Here is a 10,608-nt window from a genome sequence, read left to right as displayed (position 1 = left end):
AAAACAAAAAGCATCTCTACATTTACAATTACTGATTGCTATGAACACTTCACAGTGATTCCAAGAAAACATCCTGGGCTTAAAAACAATTTCTGAAAACATGAAGTGCCAACCCTAAGGGATGTCTTTGGATGTCCATGCTAGGCATGACCATCCCCAACTGGTTTAAAGTTCTTCAAGAAGTATTCCCTCTCCCCAAAGAAATCCATTCCACAGTTTTCAGCATCCCTCTCTGACAACCAGGATTTCAAATCCCTTTATCTGGAGACAAACAGAAAGAGTGTGCTTGTGGTGAATAATTTGAGCTGATATTCTTGCCAGCTGTTAAGGGACACATGCAAAAAAAAAAAAAAAAAATCAGTGACATCTGGTCAGCACTGATATGTCCTAACAGAAGTATTTGCTTGGGAGTGGGGAAGGGGTGGTGTGGGTAAAGAGAAATACCATCTCCACGCACCCCCTTGCCCCCTTTGAAAAGTGAAAGCGATAACATTGACCACAGCAACTGGAACAAAAATTGCAACTTACATCATGGGGAAACAGTGACATTACATTAGCCCATATTACACAATGGTTCAGCAGTTGCTTTCACACACTAAGCTTTCAACTTTAATTTTTTTTTTCCCCTTAAGCTACACAATGGATTTTTTTGCTGAGTTGGAAAATATCAGGAGACAGGCAGAAAGCCTTCCTTTTGTTCCTTCATCCTGCCAAGCACCTCATCATAAAGATTTTTTCCCTTCTGTTCTGTTTTCCTTTCCCAACTTCCTTTCCCCTTTTCACCCTCCCCCACTTTTTTTTGTCAAATAAATGTGACTAATTAAGAGCATGGCTTCCCTCCACTAAATCGTAAAACCACCTCCTTTAACTTCTTGAAGGTGATAGCACTGCATCCTGGTTTCTTCTTGGGAAGAAGACTTGTAAACTACCTTCTAAAGTGCTTTGATTCAAGTGATGGTTTTCTTGGGCCTCAAACTGGAGGACAAGTTGTCTTTAGTTCAACAGTAACTTCAGCTCTCTCCTTCTCTTTTGGGCCTGTTCACTGAGGTACACCCAGCACAAATCAGTAGATAATAGAAATCCCAGAATGGAAACACATTAAAAAAAGTTGTTTCCTGGGGTCAACAAAGGACAGGAAAAGAGCCAACAATTACTTAAATAAACAGTATTCAGAGAAACAACAAAAAACCCCAAAACACAACAAACCAAACCCACAAAAAACCACCAAACAAAAAAAAAAAAAACAACCCACCCAAAACCCCCCCCTTGTCTGTACAAACTGGCTTACATATGAGGGAAGAAATGGTTTAAAGCAACCCACTGCTCATTCTGCTTGCATTTAATACCGTTACGAAAAGGAAATCAAAACCAAATAAAATTTGGAGTGCACTTTCAGAAAAAAACCTTTTTCCCCTGCTTCCCACCTCATAATTATACTCTGTTTTTATATAACACTTTTTATCATCAGACCAGTAATGTCTGCAGGGTGGACATTTCCTGGGGATTATTAACTAGCTGCAGGTTAACAATTTTCTGCTGCACCTCAAACCAACAGTTCCTCCCTACTTCTCAGTGACTCTTTAAAAATATTGCATATCATGATTAGGAATAGAAGAGTGGAAGACTAATTGTGAGTTGTGTACCCTATGGATATCTTAGAAGAAGCATGACAAGAAAGAGAGAGAAGAAAAATGTCTTTAGCTGCAAGAAAAAATATACAACATGGGGAATTCAGTATTTCCTTGCTAATGACTACCATTTACTGTCAACATGGCAAAAATCACCCATGCTAGCAATCACTCTAGTCACTTCTGGCTTCTCAGAGAAACCATAGGGCAATTGCTGGGGACAACAGGCAAGTAAATTTACCCTGTTGTGAGAAAATGCTCTGCTTTCATATCCAGAATGCTGGAGGAAAAATCCAGGTTTCACAACAGGCAGATGATCTGTGAATTTAAATTGTGGAAAGCCATTTGCTCCCCTGCACTGGCTCAGCTGTTGGAAGACATCCTTTGAGAGTCTCCTGCTTGGAAAAATTTATTAGTCTTTTGCAGAAAACAGTGTTAAGGCAGGAGATGAGAGTCAGGACTCTCAGAAATCTGTGGGAATGGTGAGTCTGGCCATTCTTGAGAACCTGTGTAAAGAAGGGCACGTGAGGACACACAATTTATTTTCTTCACTATTTTGAGCTCTGCTTCCTACACTTCCCTCTTTGCTGTTAGAAACTGGCTCTCTGACCACAAGGTGGGTGAGGTGTTCTGAGAGAGCCCATTTGGTATGACAGACCTAGGGTCTGCTTTAAAGGAAGGAGCCCTAACTCTCTTGAATAGCTACTTCCAAAACTACAAAACCGATCAGACCACATGTGAAAATCAGCTGGCCCACTCAATTCTATCTAATCTGCTTCTTCCTACTTGTAATCTCTTCTTGGAAACGTTGGTTCATGTGGGTGAGACATTTCAGGCCAAGTGAGAAGAGGTATACTCGTGTCTCCAGTTTGCTATGGTGCCACTTTTTACCTTGTGAAGTCTTGTGCATGAAACTCATGTCTTGCAGAAGATCAGTAAAACGCCATAGGTCCCTAGCATTTAAGTCCTCAAGACAAGAATTCACAGGCACACTAGTTCCTTCTGTCTGTATGTGCAGAGGCTGTCTTTGCTCTGTAAGAAAAATCCAGTATATTCCATATCAAGATGAAAAGTTCAAGAAAAGTCATTCTTGACTCTAGTGCTTAGAATTACTTTTTTCTTTAAAATTTATTTATCAAAACACCTAGAAATAAAGAAATGAAGCAATAAAACTGGTGAGAATACTTTCGTTAGGGAGACTTTATATTTTTTTTCCTACATATATGTATATTTACATATATGTATATCCATATTTCTGTGACACACATGCACACATACACTACATACATCACCATATTCTGTTTCCTTCTATGAACTCCTCAGAGATTTAAAAATTTATTTAATGAAATTGGATTGTTCCCTCAAATATTTTTGAGACTGTCTTATCTTCAATGAATTTCTGGCGGAACTAGTGGCAGCTATTATCTTCCTCAGAGCTCCTATGACTAGAGTTTATTTTTGGACAAAGGTGTTCTCACACTCAGGAGAGGGGTCTAGTACTTCTGGATTATAGTTTTCACACTAAAATGAGGACAAGATTTTGGGCTAACTGCTGTGCTACAATTTCCTATCTCCAAAAAAGGAATTGTTGCACTTGTACTTCTTGCAATGTTGTAGAAGCATCCCTGAACATCAGCATTTCAGTTATTCCCTCCAAAACAAAGCAGAAATAGCAATAGGATCAATTCTATCAGGAAGTAAATAGCAGCCTCACAGAGATGGCAAACAGCCCTTCAGAGAGCATACAGAACTCCAAGTACAGTATAATCAGCACTTCAGGTGCAATGGCTTGGGAAGAAAAGTGTTGCATAATTAGGTGAACATAAGTGGTGAGGTTCAGTGGTGAGTGGCAGTGAAAGTCTTTTGGATTATGAGTTCTTTTAGAGCAGTCAGAACTATTTATTTAAATTGTTGGTCTTGTGTGGTTGATTTTCAATATTATTGTCACTGAAGCAGCATTGAATTATAGAGTGTCATAGGTCAAATATGAGAGCAGAGCTATCAGATGGTCTGATGGATAAGAAACATTTCTGCAGTAGAGTAACAGAAAAAAATAAAAGCTAGTCACATCAGGAAGGTTGCTCAGAACCGAGCTTACCTTTATGAGGATCAGTCTGAAAGTTGTGATAACAAATAACCAAATATTAATCTTATTTAAATGACTCATTCAACTGTAGCACCTTGAGTCACCAGTGAAGGATAAGGTACTAACACATGATAAAGGCATAGGGTGAGATTGAAATTACCCCTTCCAGGACCTTATACAAGGGCTAAACAAGACTGAGGCACAAAGGGATTGATTCAGAATCCCAGTTCCCCATTGCTGGTGAGATGCTTCTGAGCATTCAGCCTCTGAGCTTTGGATCACAAAGTTCCCTAAAATTCCCCCATTGCTACAGGAGCTTTATGATCCTGGGGCCAGGCGCTTGCCTCCAGGCCAAGCTCATTGAACTTTGTAGACATCTATGCTCTGCTTGAGAACCCTAAAGGGGCTGATCTCGCAGTGTCTGGATCCTAATGCACCCCAAGACATGGAAGCCTGTACAAAGGATGCTAGGTTGGGTGGAGTGGGTGATTGCTTAACTCACTGAACACACAAAGACAAAATGTGAGCATAGAAGGATAAAATGTATGGTTTGCAGACACCTTAGTTTGCTGATAAACTGGCAGCAGCAGAAGTGATGCAAATGATCCTCTCAGCTGGAGAATTAGGAAATTTAGTGGGGAGGAAGGCAAATGTAGGCCTACATTGTGCCCTCCAGAGGAGAGTCCAGTTAAAGATGATGGCATTCATGCAAGCAGTTTATCCCTCATAATCTGTGATGGTCAAACTGATAGCCAAATAAAACAGTAGAAAAAGATTCTTGCTTAAGGAGTGAGAGGAGAAATCCTGCTTTGAATTAAAGACTGGCCTATCCAAACTAGAAATAGAAACAAATGCAGATAACTTCTGTTCAGATGGAAAAATCTGAGGAACTAGAATGTGCTGAAAAAAAGCCTGCTGGGGACAGTTTGCCAGTAATCTGTGACTATACTATTCCTATGAACCTTGCAGAACCTTAGGAGCAACTCAGAATTAGCACTAACAGAGGCTATTTTGGGTCATGGAGGGTTTTCAACTGTGAGGCATTTCCGATCTTTCTATTCCTCTTTTTCTCTTGATGCTTTCTGATCCTCAACTGCAATGCAGAAAGCCTGACATGGCAGTGAGGTCAGCTTCAGCAGGTAAGATCAAAGCCCAAAGGCAGGCACAGCCTCACACTGTGCTCTCCAGCCAACCCATTTTCATTAATGGAGGCACAATCCAAAGATTGCTGCAATTCTTGGCACATATGTAGTTGTGGGACTAAATCCCTCCATACTGGTTTTTGCAGAAACACAATAGGGATCTCTGCTCCTTGCTCTGGCCTGTCATCTTTTCAGTGATTGCAAGTAACAAAAAAGAAAAGTGTGTGTGTGTGGGGAGAGAATGCCACATTCTGCAGTAGGTGGATGGGGTCACGGCGCGTGTGCATGGCCCGAGTGGCAGTGTGCAGTGTATGCCTGAAGCAATGTGCACTTACAATTAGTTGAATTTCACTGTGTTGGAGATGGAAGCTGACAGGCCACCACACAAAACCTCCCCGCAGCCAGACTCATGCTGAGATCCAGAGCGGAAAAGGATTTTAACTGAAAGGCTTTGAAGACTTTAAATATGGAGGCAGTGAATTCATGCACTGTTTACCTTTGCAGGCCTGGCTTTGACTCTGTCTTTCATTTTGTTTTAATGAAGTAGGTGGTCTCATGTAATTCCCAATTACCACAAAACTCCAATGCCCTAAACCCGATAGCTTACAAGTTATGAATATTCACTGAGGCTCACCCAAATTCTGAAAAGCTGGCAATACTGCAATATTTAGACATAAACAGCTCAAAACAGGTGTATCTTCACAGAACTGTCTATTACAGGCATGTAACAGCTTCTGAAGAAGCATGTGCTAGTGACTCCACTGGGATACTGAATTCAATAGACCAGAGGTCTGAGCCACTGTGGAAATTTCTCTGTTTCCAACTGAAACAGCATTCTGCCATTTGCAGCCTATTTATTCCAGTATTGATCTAACTTACGAATAGATCAAATTATTCAGAGGAAGGTCAGAAATCTCACAGGTGCAATTCACCTCTGGATGATGTTTCTATCTGCCTCTGAACATTTTTTTGGGTTTATAGTCTAAGTGATGAAGAGCAGCATATAACATACAATGCATATTTTAGTTTACTCATTGATGATATCTGAATGACATTCCTCTTAATATAAATCCTCCCCCTTTTGTGAATCACAGACCTTATATCCCACAGCCTACTATGGAGACGGGCTCATCCTACAAACTCTACATCCTGGCTCTGCCATTTCACTTCCTTGCCCATGGCAGGACATTCATTCCAACTCTTTATCCATGGCAGCAAAATTAACCTTGCACCTACCCTACTGGTAAACCTCTGAGCAAAGTAAGCTTAACTTCATCTAAACAGAGAAAGGATCCTAGAAAGTAAAAGACTTCAGCCAAAGCCCAGATAGCTCAGTTGTCATCACACATACTTCTGACTCGCAGTCCTCTAAGTGCTTGCTTTTCATCCTCCTGCCTAAGGACGGACTCAGGCTCGGGTGGGACCAGTGCCTACTAAACCATTACCTCTTCCTACAGCCTTCCCAATAATTTCAGCTAGCAGGCAAGCAACAGCTTTCTTTAAGATTTTGGAAATACCCTGAGAATTCCCACTCTTCAGACTGTGAGCTACAAGGGAATTCAGTGTGCATAGACAGCTTTGCTTGCGGTCCATGTTCATTAGTGTCCAGACTGAAGTTGCTGAAAGTTTCCGGGAGTTTTCTTTTCTTGACAGAAATATGGGGGATCACCAGTGAAAACTGAAAAGGAATATCTTCCATGCAGATGTATCACTTATTTCTCTCCAACACTGGAGAAATGCAGTAGAGATTATATATGCCAGTGAGAACCGCTTCAAGCCTTCCACACAGATTGCCTCTAGCCACAGTCCATCTGATGATAGAAAGGGAATTGTGGGAGCTCACATGAGGGACAACCATGGTATTTTTTGAATCTACTTTGAGAATTGAGGTGCTGCTTTCCTTAGTACCTAGTCTGCCAATTAACAGTAATGATTCATGTGGGTGCTGATAAGGACATTTGTGTATATGAGAGGAGCATGTATGGCAAAGACTTACTTGCACAAGGAACGATGTGCAACATACAGATTCCTCCTAATTTTTTAAGGCTTCTTTCATTCCTTGTCCATGTCCCATGCATCTATGTCTCTTGGCTGCACTAGCACACAATCTTCTTTTGAAGTGCAACGTTGGCCGTAGCTCATACAGATGTCAGGTAATCCACATGCAGCATGTATCCTTCTACTTGGAAATTGCCTGATGGGAACTCACCCTCTTAATACTTCTGTACGTATCCCTGAAAGGGAAAACAGATACATACAAGGTGGATTTCCCCACTTTTTGAGGTTTCGTTTCACAGCTTTGCTGGCAGTTCTGACACCCTTCACTGCTTTCCTTCTTGTCTGCAGTGGGGCAGGCACAGATTTACCTTGTGGAAAACATCACTGGCCAGCACCATGATGGCAGGCTTTGGAGCACCTGTTGGTACCCCAGTTAGCCAGACCATCCTGGCATCTCTGATCTCCCATGGCAAAATCACCATTTCCAGGAGGCGTCTGAGGGACACGAGGTAGGTGGCTGTGGCTTACAGCGTAACTGAAAGTCCTCCTCATAATATCCTCTTTTTAATACTTTATCTCCTCACAACAGGGGAGGTATCAGTTGCTTAGAGAAGCACTGATCAAATTAAAGATTAAAGCTGTCCTCTCCAGGGCATTATTTTTACTAAGCTTACAAAGTTCATCTTTTATTTCTTCGTGTATTATTTTAACATCTGAGATTCAGCTCACTTCGTCAGGTCCCCCCTCACATAAGCTTATTAAAGTTCTTTGGACATATCTGCATGTGAGCGCCAATGTCCCTCCACTGACATCAGTCAAAGCTGGACTTAAACCTCAGTGCTGTTTTTCAGGCAGAATTTTAACTATAGACCATTAGGCCCCAAGGACTGGGCTTGATAGCCTGACTGGTCCTTTCAGTGCCCCATGCTTACACCAACACTCTCCTGGGGCCACCACCAAACAATGGTATCCACCTGCAGGGTACTGCACGCCTGGGGCCTGACTACCCCTCAGCCTCCGCAAGATCTGTGTTGACAAGAGGTCTTTACCACTTCAGAGAACTCCCCTTTGCCCTGAAGCCTTTTGTTGGCTCAAAGAGCAGATGTGGTGCAGGCAACAGCAGTGCCAGCTTCCCCCAGCACTCACCTGGAGGGAGCAGCTGAACAAGAGGAGGAGGTGGTTCAGCCCTACTGATTTTTCAGTTCTTCAGCCTTTTAGATGATCTGGCCTCAAAAAACACCAATTACTGCCACCTGTAGCAATGGCCTTGATGATGGGGAGAGCTGTCAGCTGGGAAGTGGACTGACACAACCAGTTCATTTCACATAGGTCAGCAAACAGCCATCAGATTAAAATGATTTTTGTTCGCTATCGACCTGGGCTCGATTGGAACCAGTGACCCGGAGATGAAAGGCTCAGAAAGAAGGGTTTCTATCTGGTGTATGGTCACACATCACTTCTGTCTCCATCTCACTCATTTTCTTGTCCAAAACGCTTTCTTTTCTTTTTCTTTTCTCCACCCAAAAAATTAGAAATCCATCCTCTACTCTTAATTGCAATGCACCATATGGGGATCTGTTGAGGTTTTGTTAAGGCTTCAGTAATCTATTAGTCATTCTCCCCTTTGTGTTACAAAAGATCTATCCTTCAAGAGGCATGTATTGATTTCAGCATTTCTGCAGCTTGTTTGAATTTGGAGGGTACTTGGTGAAGTAAAACAGAAGTCAACAGTTCGAAATCAACAACGGCAGCAAAATAGCAGGAACAAGAATCAGTCTTAAAAACTTCAACATGCAAACTATACACGGAAAAGTTAAATGAACGGGACAGGAGATATGCTAGTAGCCCAGACCTGCTTCTTTTGGAGTTCTCTTGGATCTGAAATGTCTCTATCCATTTTGAAAATATGGACAACTCTTTAATTTTATCTTATCACACCATTCTCTCTCATTTTTTGTTCCTTAGCCTCCCCCTACAACATATAAATGAAGCTTCTAACCCTTTTTTGTTAGAAAAAAGAACATATGCTAGGAAATGAATACACTTAACAAATTTTTTTGTGATAATATACTATTCCAGACCTTTTCCATTTATTCTTTGTTAGAGAGAGCTTTCCTCTCATCTATGCTTAAGTCTCACTGTAATAATAGGAGCCTCAACATTCTCCTGAGTTGTTGCTTGAGAAATTCACAAGATGCTCACAAATCTTACTTTGATGTTAGCACATGGATAGTTTTCTTTCTTTCTGCAAAACAAATAATGGGACTCAAGTAAAATTTTAGAGCTGATAAAAAGTGATGCCAATAAAGATGTGGAGCTCTGCAATGGTTCTCCTTGCCATGATCATTACATTAATACTCATTTTTAAGGATGGCAAAGAATATCTACATAAAAATGCTACATTCTCTCTTCTCCTAAATGAATAGTGCAAATATGGTAGCCCACTACTTAAGTCAATGTAATTTTCAGGCATTCAGAACAAGGCATTTTTCTAGGACCATATTCCCCTGTAAAATTCATTATCTGTGATAAACTATTCATTTTGATTAAACCTGTAATCCGTCCCCTAAAACACTAGTTATTATCATCCTCGCTACAGTTCAGCAGTACCATCATCATCCTCACCACTATCATTACCATATGAATCACTGGTAATAACTGATTTTGTTGGGATAATTGCTTCTTTGTCATGTCTGCAGTTGCATTTCCAGCACATGGGTGATGGTTGAGAACCAGGAATGGGCAGCAGTTAATTCCTCCAGACACTTTCATTTAACCCACAGAAATCTGCTGGCGCTAGCCCTTATTCTGAAGCTTTTAGCACTTACAAGCTGGAGCTTGCTAACATGCTGGTCTTTGGGTCTTTAGAGGGAGAATTCTTTCTCTTTTATGCACAGTGAGCCCTTTACACTCAGGCAGTAATACTGAAAACACAGAAAAATAGTCCTGGAAGGCACCCTGGGAGGTCTACAAGTCCATAGCACTGCACCAAGGCAGAATCATTCCAGTCCCGAGAGATATTTTCTATCTGCTTCTTTCAGACTTTTAGTGACACAGATCCTGCAACCACTCTTAGTGATCCAGTTGGGTGCTTCACTGTCATGACTGTCAGAAAGTTTTCCTAACGTCTGAATAAGCTCCTGACTTAAGCGCCTGGTTAAGGAGAGCAGGTTATTCTCTTCTTTACTGGAGACCTTTTGCGTATTCGAATACTCTTATCCTAGTGCCAATCAGACTTTTCTGAATGTGACCAGCTGAAATTGTTCAGCCTTCTCTCATCTTCTTTGGGTTTCCTCCAATTTCTGTGCATCTTGCTTCAACAGCTATACTCAAATTTGCACAGAGCACCAATGGTGAGCTAAGTACAGGACTGTCACACACTGACAATACCTGCTGTAAAGTCTATATATATGTATAACATAGAAGATAGATTATAAAATTACACATATTTATGAAAATAGACAGAGTATCTTCTTATACAAGCCAAATTAATACAGCAGTGGCATCATTCATTCAGAGCATACAACAACTGCAGTCTGGCACAGTCCCGGCATGGGGCCGGTACCTGTGGCTTTACCAGTTGTTTTTCTTGGGAAGAACACTATTCTGCCCTTGAAAAACTGCTAGACTAGATATTTTTGCCTCTTTGCTGGCGAAGTCACTTCCAGATTAGAAGATTTTGACCTGTTTTTGTCTTACGAGAACAAATTCTAGAAACAAGGTTTTTTCTTATGAATTGTACAGCAATATTTTT

At 41.2% G+C, this 10,608-nt stretch overlaps 1 long non-coding RNA gene across 1 annotated transcript; it reads right to left on the bottom strand.

The window, feature by feature from the left end:
- Nucleotides 1-2,530: 2,530 nt before the first annotated feature.
- Nucleotides 2,531-8,035, bottom strand: LOC138107224 (uncharacterized). Its single transcript, XR_011149331.1, has 3 exons — nt 8,001-8,035; nt 6,853-7,090; nt 2,531-2,660 (listed from the first exon to the last, which is right to left on the bottom strand). It is a non-coding gene; the product is annotated as an uncharacterized lncRNA (long non-coding RNA).
- Between the last annotated feature and the right edge of the window lie 2,573 nt (nt 8,036-10,608).

The sequence above is a fragment of the Aphelocoma coerulescens genome, chromosome 3 (genome assembly GCF_041296385.1).
Source record: "Aphelocoma coerulescens isolate FSJ_1873_10779 chromosome 3, UR_Acoe_1.0, whole genome shotgun sequence".
In the NCBI taxonomy this organism is placed as follows: Eukaryota; Metazoa; Chordata; class Aves; order Passeriformes; family Corvidae; genus Aphelocoma; species Aphelocoma coerulescens.
This window is presented reverse-complemented; position numbering and strand designations above follow the sequence as displayed.